This window comes from Pelodiscus sinensis, chromosome 1 (assembly GCF_049634645.1).
Source record: "Pelodiscus sinensis isolate JC-2024 chromosome 1, ASM4963464v1, whole genome shotgun sequence".
NCBI classification, from domain to species: Eukaryota; Metazoa; Chordata; order Testudines; family Trionychidae; genus Pelodiscus; species Pelodiscus sinensis.
The window spans coordinates 173004985-173027135 of record NC_134711.1 but is presented as its reverse complement, the minus strand read 5'-3'; positions in this window follow the sequence as shown (position 1 = coordinate 173027135).

Genomic DNA, 22151 nt, shown 5'->3' with positions numbered 1-22151 from the left:
ACAAAGAGATCAAGAGAGATTAGAGGCATGGAGAGAAAGTGAGATTTAATTTGCGGAACTGCAAACTAGTTTTATATTTTAGGGAAAATAAACAAAAATATTGAATGGGAGGGAGAAACACGGAAAGGAGCAATGTTGACTAATAGTAGTGTAGATAGCAGACTGCAAATTAGACTCGAGTTACAGTGTGACATTTTGGGTATCCACTATATCATGTTTTAGGGTACAGAGCTGCCACTAAGGAAACTTAAATGAATTTGTTTGCTGAGGTACTTCTGGCAGAATGCACTGTAATGAAGACTTTCTTCCCTTCTGCCATGGTGATTATGACAGAGCAACTTTTAGGTAGCATTATCTCTTTATACAGCTTCCTTTCAACTGGAGTAACAAATTTTGAACATCTTTTTGCCAGAAATGTATGGACAGTGTGGAAAGAGTTCAGAGAACAATAAAAATGATTAGGGAATTGATAAAATGGGATTAATTTTAAACAAATTAAATATGTAAATATCTTGGCTGAGTGACATCTGGGGAAATGTGACAACAGTCTACAAACATCTGCTGATCAAAATCTCCAAGGCAAGAGAGTATTTTACATACGAAAAGGAATAGAAGTAGGAGTAATGAGACTTTTTTTGGCTGAATAGCAGGAAAATCTTCCTGACAGTAAAAGAGTCTCCCAAGGAAATTATTAAGTCTTATAAAGCTAGATTAGTCCAAACACAATAGGGTATAATCCTGCATTATCTTACATGACCTGAAGGGGCTTTCCTATCTCTAGATTTTATAGTGAATTTTGAGGTGACTAAGCAGGAAAAAACTAGTTAGAATCAGTATAAAGAGAGTGTTCACACACAAAAGAGCATCAAAAAAGTGATCTGCTTTTTCCAAAGATAGCGTCCACACTGAATGGACACTATCTCACATTTAAGCTGTGATTACTATGGACAGAGTGGCCACCAAGACACCTGTGCTTTTTCCTCTTCTTTCGAAAGAACTCCCTCTTCCCTGTCCACACATGCCTTTCTCCAAAAGAGCTCTTTTGGAAAAAGTCTTCTTCCTCATAGAAAGAGGATGACCAACACTGGAAAAAACCCTCTGTTCTTTCTTTTTACTTTCAGAAGAATGCAATTGCAGTGTGGACATAACTCAGGTTTTGTTGGAAAAATGGCCACTTTTCTGACAAAACTCTGTGGCATAGACATACTCTTAGTGACTGGAAACACAGGTAGGGAAAATAGAGTTTTATCTGAATAGATATGCCCTGAACAGTAATAGCGAAAGTACAATGAAAACCAGCCAATTATGGGAAGAAAGTGTATAAAGACTTACAGATCAACAAAGTTTATTCAGAGATTAATAGGGCTATTTAGTGAAGGAGCTAAACTGATAGATCTGAAACAAGCAATTTAGAGATCTAACGGAAATTTATAATTGTTTGAAAGGACTAGCTTCCAGAAAGTGGAAATAGGGAGAAAAATGGTGCATAGATGTAACTTAGGGTATGTCTACACTGCACGGCTATTTCAGGATACCAGGTATCCTGAAATAACTACCCCATGTATACACAATCAGCCCGTTATTTAGAATTTGTTTATTAAATAACAGGTGCACTATATCAGCATCCCGATAACCGTCACACCATGAGGGTTAAGGATTGTCTTGAAATAGCGTGTTATTTCAAAATTTAGTGCTGTGTAGATACGCCAAATTTCAAAATAGCCTATTTCAAAATTCAATCAAAATAAGATTCTCATATCTTATTTTGAATTTAGGATGCTGTGTAGACGCACCCTTTGAGTTGAGGATAGAGACTATGAATGTGGTATGGTATGTGTGTGGAGGTTTCTTTTCTTTTGTTTTTTGTTTTTTTTAGAGTCAAGATAGTCAATGGAATATAGAACAGTTTGACAAAGTGATTCCAGGGTAGTAGAGGGACAAGCTGTGTGAAATAAAGGACCAACTTTTATGTGTAAGAAAGGGAAGCATTTAAGCTTACAGAGCATTTGCCAGAAGTAAGCTGGTCCAATAAAGGATATTATCTTAGCCTCCTCATCTCTCTAAAGCAGCTTTCCCTCCGCCCCCTCCCTGAAAGTATGGCTCGTTAAGCTGCCCCTGCACCCCGGCTCGTCAAGCTGCCCCTGTCCCCGGCTCCCGGCTCCCTCTGCTCTCTGGGGCAGGGGAGCCATCCGGCACGGCCATTCAAAATGGCGTCTTCAAGATGGTGGCAGCCAGTGGGAGCTTTTAACCACATTTCTTAAAGGGGAAGTCCTTTTTTGTTTTGCTCAACAATTCCCGGCTCTTTGTGCTATATGCACAACTATTTTGGCCCTTTGCCTGTAACAGGTTGGATGCCCCTGCTCTAAAGGAAGCAGTATGCTAATGGGAAGGGGTTTGGTTTAGAAGATAAAATAAAAAAAGAACAAGTCAAAAATCACCTAAAAAAGTAAGATGCCTGCAAGTCACCAGGGCCTAATGAAATGCATCCTAGAATACTCAAGGAGCTGATAGAGGAGGTATCTGAGCCTCTAGCTTTCATCTTTGGAAAATTATGGGAGATAGGAGAGATTCCAGAAGACTGGAAAAGGGCAAATATAGTGCCCATTTATAAAAAGGGAAATAAGAACAACCCAGGAAACTAGAGACCAGGTACTTTATCTTCTGTGCCAGGGAAGATAATGGAGCAAGTAATTAAGGAAATCATCAGTAAACACTTGGAAGGAGGCAAGGTGATAGGGAATAGCCAGCATGGATTTGTAAAGAACAAATCATGTCAAACCAATCTGATAGCTTTCTTTGATAGGATAACGAGTCTTGTGGATAAGGGAGAAGCGGTGGATGTGGCATACCTAGACTTTAGTAAGGCATTTGATACAGTCATGCATGATAGTCTTATCAATAAACTAGGCAAATACAACTTAGGTGGGGCTACAATAAAGTGGGAGTTCCGTAGGGGTCTGCTTTGGGACTGGATCTGTTCAATATCTTCATCAACGATTTAGATATTGGCATAGAAAGTACACTTATTACGTTTGCAGATGATACCAAGCTAGGAGGGGTTGTGACTGCTCTGGAGGATAGGGTCATAATTCAAAATGATCTGGACAAATTGTAGAAATGGTCTGAGGTAAACAGGATGAAGTTTAAAAAAGACAAATGCAAAGTGCTCCGCTTAGGAAGGAACAATCAGTTTCACACATACAGAATGGGAAGCGACTGTCTAGGAAGGACTATGGCAGAAACGGACCTAGGGGTTATAGTGGACCACAAGCTGAATATGAGTTAGTAGTGTGATGCTGTTGCAAAAAAAGCAAACATGATTCTAGGATGCATTCACAGGTGTGTTGTGAGCAAGAGAAGTCATTCTTCTGCTCTACTCTGTGCTGGTTAGACCTCAGTTGGAGTATTGTGTCCCGTTCTGAGCACCGCATTTCAAGAAAGATGTGGAGAAATTGGAGAGGGTCCAGAGAAGAGCAACAAGAATGATTAAAGGTCTAGAGAACATGACCTATGAAGGAAGGCTGAAAGAATTGGGTTTGTTTAGTTTGGAAAAGAGAAGATTGAGGGGGGACATGATAGCAGTTTTCAGGTATCTAAAAGGGTGTCCATAAGGAGGAGGGTGAAAACTTATTCATCTTGGCCTCTGAGAATAGAACAAGAAGCAATGGACTTAAACTGCAGCAAGGGAGGTTTAGGTTGGACATTAGGAAAAAGTTCCTAACTGTTAGGGTAGTCAAACACTGGAATAAATTGCCCAGGGAGGTTGTAGAATCTCCATCTGTGGAGATATTTAAGAGTAGGTTAGATAAATGTCTATCAGGGACGGTCTAGACAGTATTTGGTTCTGCCATAGGGGCAGGGTCCTGGACTCGATGACCTCTCAAGGTCCCTTCCAGTCCTAGTATTCTATGATTCTATAAACACGCTTAAGGCAAAAACAGATATTCTCTTTAGTTTTAGTAACATATTCAGATATAATGGCGTGTATTGCAGATATTCATCCTTTAAAAATTACCTTCCAATGGACGACAGACCAGCATCAGTACATCTGTACAGAGCTGTAACAAGGTACTGAATCATGGGTACCCTAATGTGTTCAAAGATGCAACTATTATTAACAATCTTTCAAAAAAGTGAAACTGTTTGAATTATCGCAACATACATTTTCTCCTTAAAATACATTTTAGTTCCTAGATTTTAATTCTACCCTTTCACAGCATTGTATATGTTCCTTGTATATTAGAACATGTGTGTACAGTGGGTAAAATTCAGTCCTGCACTCCAAGATCTACAGAGACATGAATAGGGTGTAGGTTTGTCTTAGGTCTCCTGTGCAGGAAAGTATTTTACTCAGTCTTTCAGTGTTAGTGATCAGGAAATGTTTTTCTATTATTTCCACCTATCTACATCTTGAACTTAGAAGAGTGGAGCAAGACAGGCCTAATGTGAAATGGAGAAGCACCTGTCTAGCTAGCCATGGACCTGGGCAATACTTAAAGAATTCAAGAGGGAAATGGAATTACTCACAGGAGCCCAGAAGCCTATTTTTTGGACAAACCTCATTTGCTCCCCAGTTGGAAAAATATTGGAGAAATGAAAATCCATATAAAAGACCCATAGCCCCCTAAGGTCCTGATCCTGTAATAATTGTAGAACATCCAGCCATTTTGCAGTAGATGAGTACAGCAGGAACCTTGGCATCTGAGCCTGATGGTATTTGGTGGTCCAATCAGCAAAATATCTGTGGTGAAGAATTAGCGGGGAGGTAGAGTCCAAGTTTAGGGAAATATAGAAGGGAATATGGAAGGAAGATAAATGAATCTGAAAGTGTGTGCATTGGGAGTCTTTCAGGCTGGAGGAAGCTCCGTAGTTTTAAAGGTTTTTAAAGTTTTGGAGGATCCCCCAGATAGTCTTAATTGTTCCCTTCTTTTCTGTCAACCATAATTAAACAAGCATTTAAAAATAAAATTAAATTTAAAATGTAAGATTTTGCCCAATAGCTATAGAGGGGAGAAATGTCAAAAGGTGGTGGTGATATCACTAATCCATAAAATGAGAGAACAATGCAATATTTTTGACTCTCTCTGGTGGCACATTAGAATTGCCATACTGCATCAGGCTAATAGTGTATCTGGACTAGTATCATGTTTCCGATGGTGGCCAGCCCTAGATGCTGCAGAGGAAAGTACAATATGCCCCAAAATAGAAAATTATTGAATAAACTGCAAACAGGTAAATTTTTTTGCTAAGCCCCATCAGTTAGGCTATATTTAAATTACAACTGGGGGTATGTCTACACTACCCCGCTAGTTCGAACTAGCGGGGTAATGTAGGCATACCGCACTTGCTAATGAAGCCCGGGATTTGAATTTCCCGGGCTTCATTAGCATAAGCGGGGAGCCGCCATTTTTAAATCCCCGGGCTTCATTAGCAAGTGCGGTATGCCTACATTACCCTCCTAGTTCAAACTAGGAGGGTAGTGTAGACATACCCTGGGATTCACTGGTGGTTGATTTAGTGCAGACTCGCCAAATTGACCACAGATTGCTCTCCAGTCATCTCTGAAACTCTACCCCAGATGTGAAGAATAAGGTAAATCAACAGGAGAATGTCTCTAGCCACACCTCAGGTAGTCGATTTAAGGCATGCCGACTCCAGCTACATTATTCACATAGCTGGAGCTGCGTACCTTTGCTTGGCTTAGTGTAATAGTGTAAATGTAGCCTGAGAGGTTGACTTATGCCCTGATTTATGTCATAAATAACATAACAACAACACCCATTTTTTCCTAATGCTATGTAATGCAGTTCTAGAAGTTCATCTATATATCCTTTTTGATATCAGATTAAACTCTTGGCTTCAGGCATATCATGTGGCAATCAGATCCATGACTTAAGGCAAATAGTTTCTCTTTTTACATATTTTAAATAAGAAGCCTTTGAATTTAACTAAACGCCCCATTTTTATTTCCCATTTTCTAGTGTATATACAAAAGAGTCTCACTATTTTCATTCTCTCTACATGGAGAGGTTTTCATTTCTCTAACAATTTTATTCACCTGTCTCTGAGCTCCCTTTTATTTTTTTTGTTTTATCATCATCACCTTTTCAGTATCATTTTCTACCCAATTCCTTCTGTATCCTAATATTGTTAGGCAGTTGGTTTTCATTATTTGTTTTTACCACAATTGAACATTGAACATATGTTTTCATTGAGTTGTCCACAATAATGATCTCTTTCCTGACCTTCTACAGTTAATTTAGAATCCAGTAAAGTGCATTCATAGTTCAAACTATTCCTTCTAATGTGCACTACTTTGCATTTATCAACACTGAACATCATTTGTCATTTCTGTTGCTCATTTTTGTATCTTTGATGGGTGACTTTGATGTTTCTCACAGTCTTCTTTGGACTTGACTCACATAAATAATTGTGATAGAAATGTAGCCGTGTTAGTCTGGGGTAGCTGAAGCAAAATGCAGGACAATGTAAATAATTGTGTAATCTGCAAATTTTGCCATTTTACTTCAATTCCCTTTTTTCAGAGCATTAATAAACATATTAAATAACATCTGCCTTCACATGGAATCTTGTGGCACCCCATTGTTAACTTTTTGCTACTATGAAAACTGGCTGTTTATTCTTGCTCTCTGTTCTGCCTCTTAGCCAGTTCCTAGTCCATGAGAGAATATTACCTCTCACCCACAGATTGCATAGTTTCTTTAATAGTTGCTCATGAGGGATTTTATAAAAGGCTTTATTACAAATCCATGAAAATTATGTTAGTGACTCTCCTTTTTCGGGTGTTTTAAAAGTCTAATAGAACAGTAAGGAATGACTTTCCTTTGAAGAAGCTTGTGTTGGTTAGTTTCTATTACGAGCATCTCAGCATTTAAATTATAATTCTCCCTCTTTCCCTTTCCTTGAAGTAAGTTTAACTGTTTTAATCCAAAACAGCTTTCTAAAAACTAACCACAATATTTGCTACCCTCCAATTCTCCAGGGTAGTGACTGTGCCTTATCCAGATGTGAGCAACAATAGTTGGTCAGAATTTGGCTCATGTCCTCTATTGCTCTTTCCCAAAAGTAATTTTGCTTTCTGGAAATTCTGAAATGGATTTTCCCCATCTTGGAATATAAAGATTCAGAGACCATCCTTGTTACACTAACTCCCCAGAAATATCAGAAGCAAAGGAGGTTGAAGCAATAATTTTCTGAACAGCATCAGACTCAAATACATAGAGCATTTAAGTTTAGAGACCTAAACTGAAACTCTAGATCCAAACCCCTCCAAACTTTTCTATTATTCTGGACTTTGAACTTGCATCCAAAGTTCACAGCTGGTCCCATTCATTGTAATGTGCCAAACCAAAACCACTCCAGAATGGTGGCGTGCTTGAAATCCAGATCTGAATTTTGCAATTTGAGCTCATCTAGTTTTTACTGCATACTGTGATGAGTTAAAAGAACACTGTCAGTGTGAAAGTTATGGGTGAAATTCTGTGCTGCAAAGCATAAAACTCACTGTGCAGGAAAGAAAAAGGCTAACATTGTTTTAGGCCAACTTTTTGTGCCATTTCCATCTTACTCTGCTTTGCAGTTTGGGGCATAATTCAAAAAGCTCTTGGGGGCTTGTCTAAATTATGGCAGCCTGACCTCAGCTGCCCATAGTCACAAAACTGGCTGGAGTCTCCCTAGTGATGCATGCTGCAGCTTAGCCTTTGACGATGCCCTTCTGCTTCTGCAACAACCCTTATGTTAGAGATTGATAGGAGGATCTCAAAAGATCGATAGGAGTATCTCAAAAGATCCTCCTCAATTCTAGGATCAAGACAATTCCCTTCCAGTCAGATCCAGTGTTTCCTTTTACATCACTCTAGCTACTTTACCTGCATAAGTAGGTCTGAGCAGGGAGGAGGATAGATCTCATCCTACTTGTTGTGGGCAGATACATTTCTTTGCTTGCATTGGCAATAACTAACATCTTAGATTATTAATAATTTTTAAAATATTTTTTTAAAAATAACTTCTTCAGTCATTATTCATTCACTTGGTTCATTTCATGTTGTGGTGTTTTAACGACCATGCTGGAATAGCAAGCTGCAACTTCAAGAGCAGGGCATGTTTTCTGATCTTCCTTATATGCTAGGGATTCGATAGTGAAGTATCTAGGGATATGAGTCATTCTGGCAAGAGCCAGCTTAAACAATGGTATAGTGAGTTGCAACTCTCTGCCTTTGGAAGCAGCCTGCTTTTGACCTTCATTGAATAATAGAATCCTAGGGCTGGACGAGACCTCAGGAAGCTATTGAGTCCAAGCCCCTGCCCAAAGTAGGACCAGCCCTAACTAAATCATCCTGGCCAGGGTCTTTGTCAAGTTGGGTCTTCTCTGTGTTTGGGATCTCTTGTATTTTTATTTTAAATTCTAAGAAATTAACTAGTTATATTGCTACCTACTAGCAAGACTGTTTATGCTTTTATACAACTTTTCTGTTATGCTATGGGCACAACGTTTACATTCCTCTCACTTTTATAAATGAAAATAAGTGGTGCCAGTTTTAGTTTAGTATTTGATTGGTTTTCCTTTCAGAAACCATAGAACTGTAGTATTTGGATATCACACAATACTGGGGGATGTTTTTCATCTATTTGAACACAATTGCTGTTATAGAAAATATGGATTTTTAGATGTATAGACACATTTGTATTACTATTAGTTTTACTTTGAAAAATTAAATGTTAAGTCAAAATTGGCTGCCTTTTAATAGAAGTAGGTGCTATCTCTGGGTAAATCAGGTATTGCATATGTGCCAATAGTTGCAAACCAAAACCATGTGTTTTAATTTGCATTCACCTCTTTGATGAGGGCGGAAGATTGATATATATCCATACTGATGTTAGAGAGGAACATGGTGTGGATGAAGCATCCAAAATAATTGCTGGATGCTTCGGGTATTTGTCATGAAGGGGATAAGGTTCCCTGATTAAAAGGAATGAGTACTGACCTTAAGGGAAGTCTTACCCTAAAGATGCTGAGGAAGAAGATTGGAATTCCTAATGTCTTGTACAGCAAGGAGACAAGTCTTTCCCCTGAACCTTGAAGACTTATACTAGCTGGGACCTACTGTGGAGTGGTGGTGGTGTGATGGCAGTTCTCCACCAAGTGGAAATGATTAAGGAAGGAATCATGCACTGCTCTGTATGAGTTATTGTCTAACAGTTCCCAGATGAGTTAAATAATATAGTTGAGGCCTAAACAAGCCACATCCCTTGTATCCTACCTTACTTTCCATCTCTCCAGCATAATAGGTGTTGCATGTCTGCCAACAATTTCAAACCCAAACTCTGTAGGTTTTAATTTGTATTCATTTCCATAGCTTTATATAAGTTTACATACATGTGTTGCCCACTTGCTCCATGTAAACCCACTTTATACAATTATTCCACAACTGCTTTCACTCCATTCTAGCCTTTCTACTCCTTATATTCCACTTGTCCCCCACACACACTAACATATCAGATTCTCAGACATTTTCTAATCACATTTCTTTTTCTTGAAAAGGATAATCTAGCTTACATTCTAATGATATTCTTGGGCTCTTTTGCTCTTATAATACCTGGAGTACTGCATCCAGTTCTGGGCCTCCCACTGCAGAAAGGATGTGACACATTGGAGAAGGTCTAGTGAAAGGCAACCAAAATGATTAGGGGACTGGAAAACATGACCTATGAGGAGAGGCTGAGGGACTTGGGCTTATTTAGTCTGCAGAAAAGAAGAATGAGGGGGGATTTGATAGCAGCCTTCAACTTCCTAAAGAGAGGTTCCAAAGAGGATGGAGAAAGGCTGTTCACAGTAGTGACAGATGGCAGAACAAGGAGCAATGATCCCAAGTTACAGTGGGAGAGGTCTAGGTTGGATATTAGGAAAAACTATTTCAGTAGGAGGGTGGTGAAGCACTGGAATGGGTTACCTAACGATGTAGTGGAATCTCTATCCTTAGATGTTTTTAAGTCCTGGCTTGACAAAGCCCTGTCTGGGATGATTTAGTTAGGGTTGGTATTTAATGAAAAATATTTTTTGAAAAATAATATATATTTTTAAATAAAATTCAAATTTTGTATTTATATGTCATTAGTTCTTTATTTCAGTCCCAGGTTAGTGTCTTTAATTTTTATGTAGATTTTTTTTTCTGGTTTCTTTATAGTTTCTGAATTGTTTATGGAATGTTAGATTTTATGTAGGTTCCAACCCACCTACCTAAGAAATACTATGCTGGAAAAGCTAAGCCCAGAGCCTCACTACCATCTTTTCTGTGAGAACACCACAAACTTAGACACAAATGTAAAGGACAAAAGATGGGCTTTCAATATGTCCAGAGGGTTAACAGATGTGGGTGAATTCCAGAGAATTCAAGAAACTAAATCCAGAGACGAGCCTCTATGGAATATGCCGTGTTGGGCTTGGCAGTCAGGAGACCTGTACTCTAATCCTGGTAGTGACACAGGCTTCTAGTATTAGCTTAAACAAATCACTTCATCTTTCTGAACCTCTGTTTTGCCATCTGTTAAATTGGGAGTAGTGGTATTTCCCTGCTACCCAGGCATGCCTTGTTTATAAAGAACTATTTCTAAGTGACAGACATGGATTCTAGTGGTAAGATCACATCACAGGCTAACCCTAATTGTCCACAGACCTACAAAATTACATAGTGCCACCAGCTTAGATGCTTCAAAACTGACAACCTGAACCTATATCCAAAGGCAGGAGTGGACAATCTCAAATTCAAACTACAATTTAACTGGAAAAAGATATTTTAAAAAAGTCTATTGGGTGTTTAATGAGGTTAAGTATCAGGAAATTAAAATGTTTAGTACAGCCAAATAACAAGAACCTATCTTTAAACAAATGCCTTCCAAAATTAGCAAATGTGTAACTATTTAAAAAGAGAAAGCAAAAGATTTGTTCTTTAGGTATGATTCATCTGGAAATTTTCACAAGTGTGATTGCCCCCTTTGAAGTTTCAGTTGGCTTTGTTGGGAAGAAATAATGCTTTCGAATCTCAGACTGCTCATATATATTTCTAATTGTTCTCTGCCGCTACAAAGGTGTGTTTGAAATGCCTTACTATTGTTCCATCTTATGTCTATAGATACATCATCCGGCACACTCTTGTTTTACTAAAGTGTCACGCTCTTGTTTTACTAAGTGTTACTGATATCTCTTTGAAATGAAATCTCAGTGTATGTGATGGTGAATAGCTATTCCTTTGTTTCATACACAGATTACAGTAATTTTTCAGTAGATGTCACTGAACAGTAGCAAAATGAAAACTTATATATCCCCAGATATTAGGTTTTATCTGAAAAACAATCAATGTTAGCTGAAACCCAAAAACCTAAATAACTACTCTCCAAAGAATATTATTTGATAAAAAATTATGTGAAAGATTTACATGACATTTTCCATGTTACTGAAAGATTACAGTTACAGAAGTCACCTTTTTTGCTCATGATATATTTGATTACTGTCCTAACAATTAGTTATTGGAGTTTTATAGTTTCAGTTAAACACTAATTATTACTATTTATTGGATAATGCTATTCCAAAGATGGCAAAACATTCACAGTTCCATAAAAAATAAAACTGAAAGTGTTCTACGGAGTTATCTAGTCAACAGTTGCAGGTCAGTTTCCAGAGTTTAATACTTCATCTTCAATGATATATTATCTGCTCTTACCTGAACCACTTCTAAATATGGCAATATCACAGCTACTCTTGGCAGGTTGCAAAAATAATTAAAAAAAATTATAATATTCTATTAATTTAAAGTTAAGTATTTCCTCCATAAAACTTTTAATATTTTTAAGTCTCAATTTCTATATTCTTATATTGTCCATCCAATTTTATGATTCCTTCTTAGTCATCTTTCTTTGTAAGTACACCGTTCTTTCCTTTATCTTATTTTAAGGAGCATGGGTGAAACTTTTACCTTACTGAATTTAAATTATGTGGGGGCAAGGATTTTATTCCATGTTTTCTAAATTCTTTGTTCTGTTTTTCTTTGGATTTAAGTCAAGAAATGGTGGTTATCCAAAGACTTCCACCAATGAACTAATGAACTAAAAGAAGTTCCAGAGGCATATGGAGACAGCATTGTGCACAAACCATTTTTTATTATAGAGGCATAGGAAGCATGTCAAAAAGTACAGGTAAAATAATTACTTGATTTGCTCTGTCTTACAAAACTTGCAATAAATTGCATTGTCCTAGAGCCATGTAAACCATTGATTAAGAGAGAAACAAACTAAAACAAACTCTTTCATGTTGAAGCTATAGCCACCTCTGATTTTTATATTTTATCAGGCCCTAAGAAATCAAAATGAGCTAAAATAGTGAATATATAGAGAAACCAAAGCACATACAGGAAAAAATCCTTGTCCTTTGGAAGTCAATGGCAAAACTTCTGTTGACAGTTTGGCTAGTATTTCACCTCAGACTCTGATTCAGCAAGGTATATCTAATATGAACAGAAGGTATTCCATTTATTACAATGATACAACGCAAGAGTCTAAAATTAGGCAAATATTTTCCTGAATTGGGGCCCACAGAGGAAAAGCTATTAAAAAGAAAGCCTTTGGCAACTGTTAACTATGGCCAAGAAACACTGGAGACATTCCACAGAGATTTTAACAACCTACACCCCACCATCAATCTCAGCCTGGACCATTCTACATGAGAGATCCATTTCCTGGACACCACAGTACAAATCAGCAATGGAAAATTAGACACCACTCTCTACAGAAAACCCACTGACTCATATAGTTACCTACAAGCTTCCAGCTTGCATCCAGAACACACCATACAATCCATCATCTATAACCAAGCCCTTCGATACAACTGCATCTGCTCTAATCCCACTGACAGAGACCAGAAACTTCAGGATCTCTACCAAGCATTTATAAACCTCAACTACCAACCCAGAGAAATAAAAAAGCAAATTAAAAGAGCCAGACGAATACCTAGAAACCATTTACTTCAAGACAGACCCAAGAAAACCAACAATAGAACACCACTTGTCATCACCTACAGTCCCTAACTTAAACCTGTCCAACACATTATCAATAAACTACAGCCTATACTGGAACAGGATACTAAACTCCGAGAGGCTCTGGGAGACAGACCCATAGTCTCCTATAGACAACCACCTAACATCAAGATGATTCTTACCAACAATCACAGAACATACCACAGTAATACCAACCCTGGTACCTTCCTTTGCAACAAACCCCGTTGCCAGCTTTGTCCACATATTCACTCTGCTGATACCATTATTGGACCTAACCGAGTTATAAGATCAAGAACACATATTCCTGCGCATCCAGAAATATAATTTATGCTATCATGTACCGAAAGTGTCCGTCTGCTATGTACATTGGACAAATGTCTCAGACACTTCGCCAAAGGATCAATGCCCACAAAACAGATATTAGACAGGATCACAAAGAAAAAACAGTTTCTTGCCATTTCAACCAGCAAGGACATTGTCTCAACAACTTGATTACCTGCATCCTGCTTCAAAGGCCTTTTAAGACTACACTTGAAAGAGAATCCTCTGAACTGTCATTCATGCTTAAATTCGACGCTTTATGACTAAGTTTGAATAAAGACTTTAATTATCTTACCCATTACAAAGATAGCTTCCCCAATTATCACCTCTAATAGCATTAGCTCACAGACATTTACCCCACATCCCCCTTTTGTTCTGAAATTTGATTTGTCCTTTTCATATGTATTCATTTTTTTAATTGTATCCTTTGGTATATATGATTGTGACAATTTTCTTCCACTATTTGATCTGAGGAAGTGGGTCTGTCCCATGAAAGCTCATCACCTAATAAACCATCTTGTTAGTCTTTAAAGTGCTACATAGTCCTGTTTTTTGTTAACTACACAGTTATCGCTGATGTCTACTCCAAGATAAACTTTAAAAACAACAAATAGTCTGGTAGCACTTGAAAGACTAAAGGTATGTCTACACTAGCCCCTTAGTTCAAACTAGGGTGGCTAATGTAGGCATTCGAACTTGCAAATGAAGCCTGGGATTTAAATATCCCGGGCTTCATTTGCATGTTCTTGGGCAAGTGCCATTTTTAAATCCCCTTAGTTCGAACTGACTGCCCGTGGTTACACGCGTCAGTCAGAAGTTAATCCGAACTAAGTCCTTAGTTCAGATTACCTGTTACACCTCAATGCAGGAAGAGTAACAGTTAATCCAAACTAAGGACTTAGTTCGGATTAACTTCTGACTGCTGCATGTAGCCGCAGGCAGTCAGTTCGAACTAAGGGGATTTAAAAATGTTTACTTTTTAAAGTACAAGATTGTGGCTTTTTAGATTTAAGTGAGCTTTAATACAGGTCTATCAAATTCAAACTGAATGAGAAATAGCTCATTATGGTCAGACTACATTGTAGGGTTTTCTAATTCAGATTCACAAATATAGTAAGTAGATCACGTGTTGCAGATGTCTGGAACTAAATTAGTGTCTGTCTACTATATTGCTAATTGTGTTTTAAAAAGAGCGAATATACATTTTAATGTTTGTTTTCCCCCTCTGAGTTGGCTGCAGATATGTAGAAGTTCATTTTAATCTAATGTTTTCCCCTTTTGTGCAATAAGAGCTGGAGAGTAGCTGGCAGGTGCTTGAAGATCATTGTGAGATAAATTTATACTATATATAAATGGCTGTTTGAGGGCAAGTCTACACTAGAGCACTATATCAGCACAGCTGTGCTGCTCTCCTTTTGGCACAATTACCCCACAGGTGGAAACTGTGTTGGGGGGAGAGCATCTCCTGCCAATATAGCGCTGATGTGGACAGTGCTTAGGTTGATGTAACTTACATTGCTATGGGGAGTGTCTTTTTCACATCCCTGAGTAACATAAGTTACGCTGACTTAAACAGTAGTGTAGTTCAGCTCTAAATGTTCTTTTCTCATACAATTCTACTTTCTGACAATATTTTGGTAGTATACTTTTTAAACAATGATTCCTATATTAAATGTGTGCAAAAATGAAGTTTTACAAACTGGAAAGTGATACTCCTTTATAATAGGGTTGTGTGTCTATGCACTAGCTTCCTTTTCAAAACAACTGTCTGAAAGAACATTTTTAACTCCAGTTTGACATATGGGGCACTGAATGCAATGCCTGAAATAGCTGAACTTTGATAGTTTCCAGTATATTTATTACTGTATTAACCCATTTCATACTAACCCCATGGGCTTAATAGGAAAATTTGAGCTCCTCTTAATCATTTTTAATCCAGCTGAAAACTCACAAAAGTAAAGCTGTTTATGGATTGAACAAATTTAGTAACACATAGAGGAATTAATGAGATATCTCGTTAATGGAATAAATACTACCTTCTTGGTCTAGCAGCCTGTCTCTGCAAGTGATCAGCATTTGGTGGTATAATGCTCCTATTTTTTCCTCTAGACTTGTAGTGAATTATTGCCGAAAGGTAAGAGTTCAGGCATAAATAAATCAAAGGCACAATCATAAAACCGGAAGTCAACCTTACAAACACGTTACATAATAAAGAATATCATTAAAACTAATGTTACTTTCAGAAACAAAGACTATTGAAATTGCCAGCACCGTCTAATTTCAGAGGAATCCTCACAAGAAACCTCTGCCTCTTCACATGAAAGACATGGCACTGTTTGCTTGAGATTACCTGGGCCTCCTATTAGCATGGATCTCTATGTCACTGGCCCACTGACTTCAATAACCATACATAGGTCTGGGAGACAATGCTGCTAGATCCTGATACAAGGTTGGGACTTTAGACTTATCTACTTAGATCTCTAAAACAACTTCTGCACAGCTATATAACTAATAAATAATAACTTAACTAGACAAATACATTTTACATATAATTTGAATATTTTATCCAAATATTAGCCATGATTTCTATCTGAAATAGCATTCTTCTCTATGAGCAAAATCTTGGCCTCACCGGAAAGCCTACATATGGAAGGGGGATAGAGTGGTATTACTACCCCTGTCTGTCATAAGAAGCTGTTCTGGATTTGGTTTTAACAAATAGGGAGGAACTAGTTGAGAACTTGAAAGTGGAAGACAGTATAGAGGACAGTGATCACGAAATAATAGAGTTCATGATCTTAAGGAAAGGTAGAAGGGAGACCAGCACAATTGAGGTAATGGATTTCAGGAAGGCAGATTTTGATAAGCTCAGAGAACTTGTAGGTAAGGTCCCATGGGAAGCAAGACTGAAGGGAAAAACAACTGAGGAGAGTTGGAAGTATTTCAAAGGGACGTTGTTAAGGGCCCAAAAGCAAACAATTCCGCTGTGTAGGAAAGATAGAAAATATGGCAAAGACCAGCTTGGCTTAACAAGGAGATCTTGCATGATCTCAAAATAAAAAAGGAGTCATATAAAAAATGGAAACTAGGACAACTAACAAAGGATGAATATAGGCAAGCAACATGGGAATGCAGGGGCAAGATTAGAAAGGCAAAGGCACAAAATGAGATCAAACTAGCTACAGGCATAAAGGGAAACAAGAAGACCTTTTATAAATGCATTAAAAAGAAGAGGAAGACCAAGGACAGGGTAGGCCCACTGCTTAGTGAGGAGGGAGAAGCAGTAACAGGGAACTTGGAAATGGCGGAGATGCTCAATGACTTCTTTGTTTCGGTCTTCACCGAGAAGTCTGGAGGTGTGCCTAACGTAGTGAATACAAGCAGAGAAAGGGTAAGTTTAGAAGATAGGATACACAAAGAACAAGTTAAAAAGCACTTAAGGAAAGTTAGATGTCAGCAAGTCACCAGGTCCTGATGAAATGCATCCCAGGATACTCAAGGAGCTGATAGAGGAGGTATCTGAGCCTTTAGCTATGATTTTTGAAAAATCATGGCAGACAGGGGAGATTCCAGAGGACTGGAAAAGGGCAAATATTGTGCCCATCTATAAAAAGGGGAATAAGAACAACCCAGGAAACTACGGACCGGTCAGTTTAACGTCTGTCCCAGGGAAGATAATGGAGCAGGTAATTAAGGAAATCCTATGCAAACACTTGGAAGGTAATAAAGTGATAGGGAATAGCCAGCATGGGTTTGTGAAGAACAAGTCATGCCAAACTAATCTGATAGCTTTCTTTGATAAGATAACGAGCCTTGTGGATAACGGAGAAGCGGTGGATGTCATATACCTAGACTTTAGTAAGGCATTTGATACCGTCTTGCATGATATTCTTATTGATAAACTAGGCAAATATAACTTAGATAAGGCCACGATAAGGTGGGTGCATAATTGGCTGGATAACCATAGTCAGAGAGTTGTTGTTAACGGTTCTAGTTCCTGCTGGAAAGGGATAACAAGTGGAGTTCCTCAAGGGTCTGTTTTGGGACCCGTACTGTTCAATATCTTCATCAATGATGTAGATATTGGGATAGAGAGTACGCTTATTAAGTTTGCAGATGATACCAAACTGGGTGGGGTTGCGACTTCTTTGGAGGATAGGGACATAATTCAAAATGACCTTAGCAAGTTAGAGAAATGGTCAGAGGTAAACAGGATGAGGTTTAATAAAGAGAAATGCAAAGTGCTCCACTTAGGAAGGAACAATCAGTTCCATACATACAAGATGGGAAGCGACTGTCTAGGAAGGAGCATGGCGGAAAGGGATCTAGGGGTCATAGTAGACCACAAGTTGAATATGAGTCAACAGTGTGATGCTGTTGCAAAAAAAGCAAATATGATTCTAGGTTGTATCAACAGCTGTGTTGTAAGCAAAACTCGTAAAGTCATTCTGCCGCTCTACTCTGCACTAGTTAGGCCTCAGCTGGAGTACTGTGTCCAGTTCTGGGCGCCACATTTCAAGAAAGATGTGGAGAAATTGGAAAGGGTACAGAGAAGAGTGGCAAGAATGATTAAAGGCCTAGAGAACATGACCTATAAAGCCAGGCTTCATGAACTGGGCTTGTTTAGTTTGGAAAAAAGAAGATTAAGGGGGGACATGATAGCGGTTTTCAAATATCTAAAAGGGTGTCACAAGGAGGAAGGAGAAAATTTGTTCCTCTTGGTTTCTGAGGACAGGACAAGGAGTAATGGGCTTAAAGTGCAGCAGGGGAGGTTTAGATTGGACATTAGGAAAAAATTCCTAACTGTCAGGGTGGTCAAATATTGGAATAAATTGCCAAGGGAGGTGGTGGAATCTCCCTCTCTGGAGATATTTAAGAACAGGTTGGATAGACATCTGTCAGGGATGGTGTAGGCGGAGCTTGGTCCTGCCTTGAGGGCGGGGGGCTGGACTCGATGACCTTTGAGGTCCCTTCCAATCCTATTATTCTATGATTCTATGATTCTATGATAAGAGCTATCCATGCAGCTGCAGGACAGTGTTTCAAGAGAGCCCAGTGTAACCTGGTACTAACTGTTCCTCACAGCAGAAGCTGGCATGTCCAGTTACCATGTGTCATTGAAGGAGCATGTTTGAACATAAGATGGGGAGAAGACAAAAGCCTTTCAGCAGATTCAAGGGAGGATCCATAATTCCTCATCCTTACTCATCAGTTCCCTTGAGGACCTGCACAGCACATAGCAGAGTTTAAGCCTTTATTGTATGTGTATGTATATTTTATATGATTAATATGTATCTAGAAAAAAAAAAGCTTTCATTTGACAAACTGTTCAAATCGTGCCATCAGCTTCAGATCCCAGTGCTCAGCTTCTCATATATTTCATGCTCCTTTTGCCAATATTATTCTTTTTCATGTTTGCACAATGTCCACAGATGACAGAATCAACATGGTAGCACCCACTGTACAATGCTAGAAAAGTTAGAATAACATTTTAAAAGCTAAAACTTAAAAAACAACAAGTAGTCTAGTTGCACCTTAAAGGCTAACAAAATATGTGGATGGTATTATGAGATTTGTGGGAACAACCCACTTTCAGTCATCTGAAGAAGTGAGTTGTGCCCATGAGAGCTCATGATACCATCTATATGTTTTGTTAGTCTTTAAGGTGCTACTAGACTATTTGTTGTTTTTTTCTGTTATATACTAACTCAGTTCCTCCTATAAAGATTTTAAAAGTTGAGTGTCTAAAGTTAGGCATGTTCCTGTAAATCCCTAATTAGACACTTAAAAAATAAATTCCGAATGTTCAGACATTCTGAGCAGCTGCAGCCCTCCTCACAGAGCAGTCCACATGCTTCATACAGAAAATCAAGGCTTATTTATTAACCTAAAGGAAAAAAATTCAAACTTGACTACATGACTTAGGAGCCTAAGTTCCATTGTCAAAAGTCAATTAAGTTCTTAGGAGCCTAAGTCTTACTGAAAGTCAATGGTACTTAGGTTCCTAAGACATTTCTGAAAATGAAATTAGGCACTTTTAACTTTTTTACCCTAACAGGAATTTAGAGACTAACTACATTACTCAATTTAAAAAAAAATGGGCATTGGTTTTCATTAGAAATGTCAATAACAGTAACAACAAAACTTGTAAATAATAAAATATTTAGACTGGAACCCAAATAACTTCAGCAGAACAGATCTCTTATAGTACATTGTGATGAGGCAGTGTCATGAAAGCCTTTACCAATAAAAGATTCAGTTTATTAATAAAGATCATATCCTGAAGCCTGACCATTACACCTAACCCAATTCCTAGTGCTTTGGAATACTTGACCCAAAAAGATTATATAAAACATGCTCAAAATCAGAAATGAAATCAGCATCTTAATGATTATAGGTTAAATCTGGCCTGGATTGACAGAGGCCAAAATTTGTCACAATCTGGTAGACATTCAATGACTTATAGGACATGCCATTGGTCACAATCTAATTCCTATGGACAAGCGTCTACATCACAGAAAGCCACCCTCTGCAAAATGAAATACATATAAACGTTTCAAGGACTGTCAGTTGCCTATTTTCAAAGCTGTGGACCTTCCCAGATACTGCTCTCAACAGAAAAGCACGTCTATGTCTAGGCAAACGTCAAAAGGCTCAGAATCTAAGAACTTAAGTTTGAAATCTGTCCACTCATATGAAGCACAAGTATTCAGGCTCTGTGTTGCAGGGACTGTGTAGTGGTTAAAGATGTCCTATATGCACACTGAATCCAAGGTTATTGTGCTATACAGCCCCATCCCAAGACTGCTGATCCAGTTTATTGGCTGCAGACACAATTCTCCATGTTGGTTGTATTCAGATTTGGTTTGATTAAGTACCTGCCTATGGCATACCTGTGGCCATAACACTTTCTTGCCTACCCCTCTGTTTTCACCCTCAAACTGCTACAGCACTCCCTTTTTGCATGCAACAGACAAACCTCTTCAGATCTCTTATTTGTGATGCTCTGCAGTCTCTGGTGACTTTGCCACTAGCAAAATCAGCAGCAGCGAGTGAAGAAGTAGGAATGGAGCAACAGGGCAATAAATTCAAAACGTGAACCAGAGACAAACAGAAGATCATGAGAGAAATGAATGGTTATATGAGGGGATGTATTTCCCAGATAAGCATAAGGCCAACACTGGAAACAAAAGCTCAAGTGGTTTGGCTGAGGAATTAAAATGTGCACATCAGGGTAGTAACTGGTAAATGGCAACATAATATATATGTATGTATTAAGGAAATAATAAAATGCAGAATGACTTCCAACCAGCTGTGAGACAAAAAGCAGGAAGCAGACAAGATTGTCTGAACTCTCATGCAGGCAGTCTGGGTCAGTGTGCTGTGGTTATGCTGTATCATCTTGCTAATGCTAACTAGTGTGCTGGCCAGCTGGCTTGAACATGCCCATGGCATATATGCTTAGGCCTGTCAAGCACACCCACCACAAAAAAAAAGAAGTCATTAGATCAGTTTCACAACCACTGTGATTCAAGTGAGAATCCCATCTTCAAAGTGAGTTGGGCCAGGGCATTAAAGACAGTAGGCCATCCATCTGTGCTGTTATGGCACTGACCATGGGGCCTTCTATCATGTGGCATAGACATATTGTCAACATTGCATAGGCCCAAGTGAAATATTAATCACATTTTCAGAAATATGAATGTGAAGACTGGAAACAACCAATTCTGAACTTGCATATCTAGCTAAAAAAGGAACTCTACATAGTGCATGATGTGGTCCCCTTAAAGAAAACCAAAATCCAACTCTACACATAGGAATATGAATTAATTTTTCTTTGAAGGTTTAATGTGTAGTTACCCATCTAATAAAAGCAATAGTCATGTTTAAAGAGACCCATACAGACAGACAGATTAGGCCTATATTTTAGTTTTATTAAAAATAACTACTAGAGGGAATTGTATCAGAGACCACCATGAGTGGGCAACAATCTGTCATGTGCAGTAACTCAAAAATGTCAAATGAAACTCTGCTCCTCCTTTATCTGATAACCAGTCTATTGCAGTTCTCCTGGAAGGTCACAAATAACAAGTTGCACAGCTACTTTCAGTGTTGATAATTTAAGGGATTATATCTAACATGGATTTGAAAATATGTTACTCAAAACTGCACAAAGACAGATTCACCGATATGATCCAGATGCTTCATATTGTTTAAGCAATTCAGAATAGCTATAAAGCTGGCTTAACCAGTCAGTTATACTAGGCTGAAAGCTGCTATGTTTCACTGGAATGTCGCAAGACATCTACACCATATTTGAGAATCTGGCCCACGATTTTTCACCCAAAGGGCCTTTTTGTATATGTTTTCTTTAGATTTGTGCTTTGCTATCAAAGTGTACTTACTGTATAACAAACAGAGGACTGAATTCTCCTACTCTTATTCAGGTGAGCTGATTTATATGCAAGCAGGATTTGGCATGGACACAACTTGAAAAAAGTGTATCCAAACTTTGAAAACCCCAGACATTTGTGGGTTTGTAATCAGATTATGGTTTATGTTTATCTCTAATCTCTACAAAATAATCTTTTCTATTGATAAGCACATCTGTCTGGTCAGCATCTCTGCAGTAATATTTACAGAACTGTTGAAATATTTCTTTCTGTGGGCCAGATTTTGAGGTATTGAACACCAATATCTCCCAGAGAAATCAGTGGGAATTCAAGATGCCCAGAACCTTAGCCCAATCTTGCAACTCTTACA